Genomic DNA, 8,905 nt, shown 5'->3' on the forward strand with positions numbered 1-8,905 from the left:
GAGAGAGAGAGAGAGAGAGAGAGAGAGAGAGAGAGAGAGAGAGAGAGAGAGAGAGAGAATATGAAAGATAAAGTCGCTCTTGTTTCTTTAACCATGCTCCAAATTACTGATTTCTAATTGGTCCAAGGACCCAAACTGTTGGGTAATGTGGAACACGCTCACTCTGAAATCTGGCCAACAAAAAAAGAAGCTGACATAAAAACTCAAAGGAAATCACGACTCTTGCAAAACAAAAGACAAAGGGTGTACAAAGGATCATAATTCAAATGGGAAACCTGCTTGATAGTCCCAGCTCAACACAAGGCTTTCCACTTCTACTTGACATCAGTCAGTTGAATGTCAGCTGTACGTAGAGCAGTTTTGCTAAGGGGTGTGAAGAAAACATTTAAGTGGAAAACGTATTCCCTGATCCTCAAGGAGCTTACGACAGCGCTGGAGAGATTAGCCGAGTAACTAACACTCCAGGGCGGTCAATGAAACGTGACAAACGAGTTGGCAGGGGCCTTGAAGGAGGAGGAATTCACACACAGTTAGGGATCATTTGAAGCTGGGGGCTTGTCAAGAAAGGCTTTAAGAGGTGGGATATGAGGAAGGCGCTAAGTGGAGAGGTGGGGTTTTAAGTGGGCGGGAAAGCGAGGCGCTCCTCGTGAAGGACTCAGGGAGGTAACGTCGCAGTGCTGCGCCGGGCGGGCCGGCCTAATCCCGCGGCCAATGGCGCGTGCGCAGTCCAAAGCTCGCGCCGGGCGCGCGGCCTGCGGGAAACCGGCCAGGGCCCGCGAGCGCGAGACCCCGCGCGCCAAGGCGGGAAAATATTCGCGCATGCGCATCCCGGCGCTTCGGCTCGCCAGGATGGGGAAGGGGAGGTGGAGTTGCCAAGAGGGAACTTGACCCGTTAGCAGCCGCGGCCATGGCTGCGCGCTCGCCGCCCTCACCGCTCCCTCCGCCCCCAGCGCGACAGTTGGGTCCCCGGTCTCCACGTATTGGGCGGGGAGCTGAGGTACACGTAGTGCGCAGTGAGACCTCGGGTCTTGCCGGCGCAGCGCGGGAGGCCGTCGCGGACAAAAGTGATATAATCTGGTGGGCCGAAGAAGGGTCAGGGGGCCAGCGCGGGCCGAGGGGCGCAGCTCTGGCTCATGCTCCCCTCCTCAGCGCGCCCATGGGGTCCAGGCGGCTAGAGGGCATCTCGGTAGAGGAGGCGATGGTGACCCGCACGCAGCTGCTGGAGGAAGAGCTGAGCAGCCTAAAGGAGGAGCTGGCCCTGTGTCAGGTATCGAGGACTGTTGCAGCCGGCCTTCCCCCTCAGCGGGGCCGGCCCGGTGGGGAGGCGCGCCCTTCTCCCTCCGCCTCGGGCTGCGTCTTCCCGCGGGCTCGGGACCTCCCCAGAGCCGCCCGCGGCGCTCCCTCCCGGCTCGCACGCCCAGCTCGGCCTGCTGCCTCCGGCTGGAGGGACGCGGCAGTTTGCGGGGTTTGGTTTCCGTCACTTGGATATGCGCAGCTGCACCGCCTCCCCCTCCCCAGAAGCCCAAGTTCTCGGTGGTGATTGTAGTTGATGGTATCGAGGTGCCCGCGAGTGCAGTGCAGTCCACTAGTTGTAATGAACAGGAAACTGTAAACACTTTTGTTAAAATAAAATCCCTCGATGAAGGAGCCTGTTTTAAATTTTCAAACCCACACTCGCCCTCGTTCTTACACGGTCAAACTTAAGTTGTAAACACAGACCAATAATTTTTAGGGAATCTCGCTTGGGAACTTTCACACGCAATAGCTGATGCTTGGTAGTTACTAACCAACTATCGTCATTTCGTGGTCCTTGAGTGAGAACTCTGATTTTCATGGGATCTTGCCGGCGAAAAGCATTTGGTAAATCAGTTGCATTAACATTACTTTCCTGTTTGTAGAGTTTGTGTATGTTAAGGGTGAGCTTGATTGTACTCATGTCAATAGAGATTTAATTTTCCTTTAGTTTTGCATCCTTAACCACCGTCTGTTCTTTGGTTTTGCCAGAACCTTAAAACAGGGTTGGGAGGTTAAATGTTTGGAAATCACTCAATAACAGATCTTTAAATCACGATTTCTTCAAGATAGAAACCAATCAGGAACTGCTAAACAGCAAGGTAACTTTGTGTATCATCAGTTTAGGTTGTTAAAACAATTCCTGAAATTCATTCTCTCTCATAGTTTGTTCTGTTGGATTCTTTTGCCCCTTTTATAGGTCCTTGGTGAGTCAAGACTAAAAATGGGACAATCAAGTTCAAACTGAATATGCCGTCCTCTCAATTTTCCATTTTCTGTTCTTCACTGGTTAAGGAGCAAAGATATAAGTCGAAGACACCAGTGAGCTAAAGCATTTTGTCATCTTCACACCTTACCCTTGGGAGTTTAACAATGTGAACCCATGATTAAGCATCTAAGAAGCTGCTTGCTCATATTTTCCCCTTCCCTGCTTTCCCCTCCCCCAGTTATGCCCTTAACTGGCTTAGGAACTAAGATACTTAGTTTTTATGCATGACTTGATTAAGTCGGTCTGTTGGAAGCAGCCTGATAAACCCCTTCACCATATCCATTCACTATTATCTTTAAAATGTGTCTCCAAACATGGCATTGGTCTTTGTGGCCATGGACATATATGGACTAAGAAGATGATTGAAAAACTCTTGGCAGATGTAAGAACATAGAGATGGTCATAATTAGCCTAGAACAATGGTTCTTGACAATTTGTAACATTAATACCGTTAGATGATCATAGGCATTCCAGTAATGTGAGATGAGGTTGGCAGTATCCAACACCGTAAAACTTCAGTCAAACCAGGCTTCTGCTCTTGGGAAAACTTGGGAGAAACAGTAATTTGAACTCCCAGTTGTTTTGTAAAAAAGCATTTAAGTAATTAAACATTAACTTTTAAGTCTTTTTAATTTATTCTTCTACTTATTTATTCAGCTGGAAGTCACAGTACCTAAGAACACATAGTATTAAAACTGTGCTACTAATTGCAACCCCCCAAAATTCATTTTACATCTCAACCTAGTAAGTACACACACATACGTATACAGTCATGCGCTGCATAGTGACATTTCTGTCATGATGCACAACATATACTATGGTGGTTGGAGCAATAGGCTATGCCATATAGCCTGGATGTGTAGTAGGTGTGTTGCCTAATGTTGCATTTCTTAGAACTAGTTAAGAAGTAGTTAAGTGATGCATAACTGTACATATTTTCAGAAAGAGTATTGACGCTGACTGTGTCATAAACTCTGATACTTTCAATTCTCTTTTTAAAAATCCCATGCAGATCTACTAAATTTCACAGCCCAGTAATGGGTCAGACATACAGTTTGGGTAAAAGAACCCTGCTAATTAGTCCATTGTCATAAGTAGTAGCTTCATTTAAGTTAGTTGTTTTTGTTTTTGTTTTCACATTCAGCATATGGGAATTCCATTGTATGTGCTTGGTGAAGAAAAAGAAGGTTTTAGTGACTCCATGTACCTTTCAACTCCATTGGAATGCCTCAGGATAAATATGTAATAGGAATCAAGTGTTTCTCTTAATATGAGCAACTTGTCCCACTCTATGAGATTGTATTATATAAACTTTTTTTTTCATATGGCCCCCAGATTAGCAAGCAAACTACACATAATACTTAGCTGAAGAAAAAATGATTAATTTCAGTGAGGGGAGTTAAGCTGTCTGTATTGGACTTATTGAGGATTGTAGGTTAGTTTCCAAATGTGTTTTTTTCTAGGGAATTTTCAAGGGTATACCAAAGGATAATTTTGAGTCCACAACATTTATGCCTTATTTCATTGATTTAGAACGTAACTTCATCATACTTTTGATTTGTTTATATATTTCAAGAATGTGTTCTGTTTGCAGCAGCACATTCTGGGGGTATGTGTATGTGTACATTTATCACCATTTGTACAATACTAGATAAGAGAAAGTAATGTTTTTTTTTTTTTTTTAAAGATGACTGGTAAGGGGATCTCAACCCTTGGCTTGGTGTTGTCAGCACCACGCTCAGCCAGTGAGCAAACCGGCCATCCCTATATAGGATCCGAACCCGTGGCCTTGGTGTTATCAGCACCACACTCTACCGAGTGAGCCACGGGCCGGCCTAGTAATGTTGTTTTAATATAGTATTTATAAAGCTTCTTTTCTTTTTTTTTGGTAGCAGCTAAAAAATATTTACTAAACCTATAAACCAATTTTGGATAAAAAATTATTTAGGGCATTTAAATGAAATATGTATTTGTTCATTACCACTTTAATGTTGAAAGTAACTTTTTTGAAGCATGTGATGTTGGAAGAGAATATGAACAAAGAATGCATCAAGTTATATTTTACATTAGAAACTTAGATGTGTTGAAAAATTTTTTTTGAGTACATATTGTGTCATTAATTCCTTCCATTGTTAAGAGCTGTATCCTACTAGGTGAATCTTTTTGTGATTGTTTTTCATGGTGATAATTTACTAAGTGGCTACTTTGTGCCATACATTGTAAGTAAGTGTCCAAGATTTTTCCTAAGTTCTGATAAGCAAATTATTTGTTTAAATGTAGGAAATGGTTTTCAGATATTTGTTGAATTCATTTCTCTAGTAGAGGTCAGTTGAGGGCCTGATTTATTGCCAGACAGTAAACTAGGTGTTCGGAGAGTAGGTACCCAGGGAATAAGGCAATTTTGGGTGTCTGTGTATGTATAGATGATATCTACTTGTATTTCCATGCCAGCTGATAGTGGAAGACAAAAACCATCCCATGTCTAAGAAAATTTAGACATAATGACTTAGCATTTAGTGAACTGTTTCATAGGCTGAGTTTGATAAATTTTGTGAAACAGTAGGAATTTTTATTTCAATTTAAAATTATTTGATTCTGTTTAGAAGTTCTGTAGGGAGAATAAAGAATTTTATGATTAGTAATTTTTAAAGGTTTTTATTTTTAGTTTTTTTAAAAGAACATGTATAAGTACTCAAAGGGAGGGAAACTATAGGAAAATATACAGAGAATATTATTGGCAGTTATTTCTTTATTTTAATAGTGTCTAGAACAGTTTGTAAACTAGTTCTGTGTTTTTTGGGGGGGGCTTTTCAAATTTTTTGTATATAAGAGGGATCTTTTTAGTAATTAGAAGTATAATCCATATTGAAGATAATATGAAATTTAAATAACTAAAAAAATTCGTAACTCAAAAAGCTCATGCATACAATAGTTCCACAATCTATTCATAGCATTTTGTTGCTCACAAAATAACTTACTTTTATTCATTACTGGACTTAATGTACAGTATGGTGACTATAGTTAATAACATTGTATTGTGTACTTGAAAACTGCTAAGAGAGTAGATATTAAGTGTTCTCACCACACACACACAAAAAAAACAATAAGTATGTGAGGTAGTGTATATTTAATTAGCTTGATTTAGCCGTTACACAATGTGTACATATATTAAAACATGTTGTACACAGTAAATATGTATAATTTTTATTTGTTAATTAAAAGCCATAAAAATTCTAGAAAAAAGGATGGGTAAATATATTTCTAACATTGGAGTAGAAAAAATGGGTGAATTTGAATGTATAAAATTAATAAATTTCTTTTTCTAAAAAAATCCCCATCATAAAGTTAAATAAACAACAACAAACTGGCAAAAAGATTTCTAACACATTTGGTGAACATAAGTCTAATTTTAAGATTTCCTGTAACTTTCCAACAATACTTCTTTTACTGGCAGAACTTAGTCATGTAGCCAGTCCATAAGGCAAGAGAGGTCAGTGTGTTAGTTGGCACCAAAGATCCAAAATGGTTTCTGAAACTCAAAGAACAGAATGGATGATGGAGACAGATACAAATCAAGGTAGTTGCCATATAAGTAAACCCAAACAACCAAACAAATATAAGATTATTAAGTGAAATATGTCATGGGAAAAAAAATGAAACAGGTAAGAAGTTACCAGAGACTTGTGGGTTTGGTGGCTATTATAAATATAATAGGGAGGAATTCTTTTGAGGAGGTATTTTTTAAGCAATGTCCTGAATGAAGTGAGGGAATAATCTCTATGAAAATCCGATGGATGGTATAGTGTATGCAAAGGCCTTTGTTCAAGTAGAGCAAGAAAGTCAGTGTGAACAAGGAGAGTGATAGATGAGGTTGGATAGGTGTGTGGGGGGCCAGATCATGTGGGATTTTGGAGCTTTGGTAGAGTTTGGATTATTTGTCTGATCTGATGGGAATCCATTGGAAAGTTTTGAGCTGTAAGGCTAGGAGACCATTGTAGAGAGCTAGGCAAGACATGAAATTGACTTGGACTAGGGAAATAGTGTTAGAAGTGGTAAGAGTGGTCAGAATTGGGATATATTTTGTAGATAAGACCATAGGATTTATTGGTGGTTTGGTGTGAGGAAAAGGAGCAACCAAGATTGACTTCTAGGTTTTAGGTCTTTGAACAAATGAGTAGATGGTGGCGTCATTTTCTGAGATGCAAAGGGGCAGGTTTATGAGAGGCTAAGTAATCAAGAATTTTATTTTGGACAAGTTAAATTTAAGATGCCTATTAGGCATTTAAGTGGAATCGTTGAATAGGCAGTTGAAGATACAGGTCTGGACCTAAGTGTAGAGGAAACAGCTGGAGATAGAAATGTGGGCATCTCAGTGTAGAATTGGTATGTAAAACCATGGGACTGTTATGAAGTTCCCTAGAACAGTGTTTCTCAACCCTGAGTGCACAGATTCACCTGAGGAACTTTTAAAAAATAGTGATGCTTGGACCTTACCTGAGACCAATTAATCAGAATCTCTAGATCCTCACTACTTTTAAAAAGCCCTCCAAAAGTGATTCCTAATTGTCAGCTAAATTAATAACAACTGAATAGGCAATAAGGACTGAAACTGTTTATTGTCCATTGGATTTGGCAATATAGAGGGCCTTCAAAAATATATATTTTTAGCATAATGGTGGGGAGGGAAGTCTTACTGGAGGACATTTATAGAATGGGAGGTGAGGAAGTGTAGACAGCGACTATAGCCAACTCTTTCAAGGAGTTTTGCTAAAACAGGGAGCTAAAAAATGGAGCAGTGGCCTGAGGGCAATTTCTTTTGAGAGCAAATTTGCCTCGATATTCATCATTTCAACATTATACCCCAAAATGTGGGTGATAGGAATAGTAAAAATGAATGTGGGTTACCAGCGTAAGAGCTTTTTAAAATAAAGCTTTCCTGCCACACTTATAAAGAATATATTTGTATGTTTATAGAGCTAGGGATCAAGTAATTATGTTTTTTCATTTTTTAAATTTAATGTAGTGTCTTGTCTTCTTTGATATTGCTACAAAGCAGTGCATTTAAAATATCTTTTATTTCTTTAAGGCTGATAAAGAATTTGTATGGTCTTTGTGGAAACGTCTCCAGGTGACAAACCCAGATCTCACACAAGCAGTCAGTTCGGTTGTGGAAAGGTGAGCTCCCAAATTATTTTTTCATGAGTATTTGGTTTGTTCAATTTGTTTCTCTTTATTGTTAAAGTTAAAATTTGTTACTAATGCACTAAAGAGATTCATTTGATTTTCAAATGAATGTGCAACAGAATATTATAATTAATTGAATTTATTGCAAGGGATGCCAGTTCACCAAGTACAGGTAGGCCTTGTCTCCTGCTCAGATTCTGACATATTTGGGAAGTTTGCAGGAAAAGATAAAACTATGGCTTAGACATTGTGTGTGTGTGTGTGTGTGTGTGTGTGAGAGAGAGAGAGAGAGAGAGAGAGAGAGAGAGAGAGAGAGTGTGTGTGTGTGTTTGTCTTGAGCTATACATAGCTTAACTTTAAAATTGGAGAAATCCCTGTTGTTTGGCTTCTTACTCCATAGACTGTCTCTGTAGGGAACTTCCTAGACATGACTCACTTTTCCTCTAAAATAATTGTAGTGTGTACTTGAAAGCCTGGGGTGACCTTGCCAGAGTAAAGTATTTTGGAATAGGTTGAGGGATTCCACTTAGCACTCCGTATTACCCTGTAGGGGATGCCCAGTCATTTAACTATGGATTATTGGGCCTCTCCTTGGTCGTTAGAAACAGTGGAGTGATGCTGAGTACTCCTTATCAAACATTTGGAGTACAGTAGTCCCATGACATTTAGCACAGCAGTTAAAACACTTGCTTTCCTATTAAATGGATTTCATTATATTTCCTAAGTGAGAAGCTTAAGCATATGGATACCTTTTCCTTTTTCATTTTTCTTTATCGGGGGCTGTCCTATTAGCTCAGTTGTTCAGAACATGGTATTGGTAACACCAAGGTCAAGGATTTGGATCCTTGTACTGGCCAGACACACACACACAAAAAAAGACAATGACGACATGGTGATGGGGTGAAGAGATATCTATAGGCAAAAAATTATGAAACAAAAACATTTTTAAAAGCATTTTTCTTTATTGGAATCATGATCATATAATCTGAATATCATTTTTGATAACTTGAACTATATCCACCTTTGAAGTATCTAGGCCTGTGATCATTCCAATATTGTCTGGAATATTTGACTTGTTAACATCTGTGATATGTGTCTGACTATGTCTAATTTTCTCATCCTTGGTAATGATGAGCTCAAAATAATGTAATCAGTTTCTCCTCGTGTTTCTTGTATGTCTAATTCATCAATCAAATTTTTCCTTTTGTGGATCAGCAGTAAGTCCTTTGTTGAAGTACCCTTGTTACTCTATCCTTGAGATGAAATGTGGTCACTCTCATTCTCCCTCTTTTTTAGTACAGTAAACCTAGAGAAACTTTGGGGCTTTGTCATTTTTTTTTTTTTTCTTTTTTCCGTGTCCGGCAACGGATCGCAACCCTCAGTGTTGCCCCCGTACCGGACCGGGGACCGGCAACGGGATTGCAAGCCTCGGCGTTGCTC

The 8,905-nt window shown here is 39.9% G+C and overlaps 1 pseudogene across 1 annotated transcript in view; it reads left to right on the forward strand.

Annotated features, from left to right (window-relative positions):
- The first annotated feature begins 880 nt into the window (after positions 1-880).
- The window catches only part of LOC103588934, a 20,430-nt pseudogene continuing 12,405 nt past the window's right edge, over positions 881-8,905 (forward strand). Inside the window, exons 1-2 of the transcript XR_550348.1 lie at positions 881-1,267; positions 7,368-7,456. The product of XR_550348.1 is annotated as a centlein-like (transcript). The remainder of the gene's footprint in view (positions 1,268-7,367; positions 7,457-8,905) is intronic.

Source organism: Galeopterus variegatus, unplaced genomic scaffold (assembly GCF_000696425.1).
Source record: "Galeopterus variegatus unplaced genomic scaffold, G_variegatus-3.0.2 Scaffold628, whole genome shotgun sequence".
NCBI classification, from domain to species: domain Eukaryota; kingdom Metazoa; phylum Chordata; class Mammalia; order Dermoptera; family Cynocephalidae; genus Galeopterus; species Galeopterus variegatus.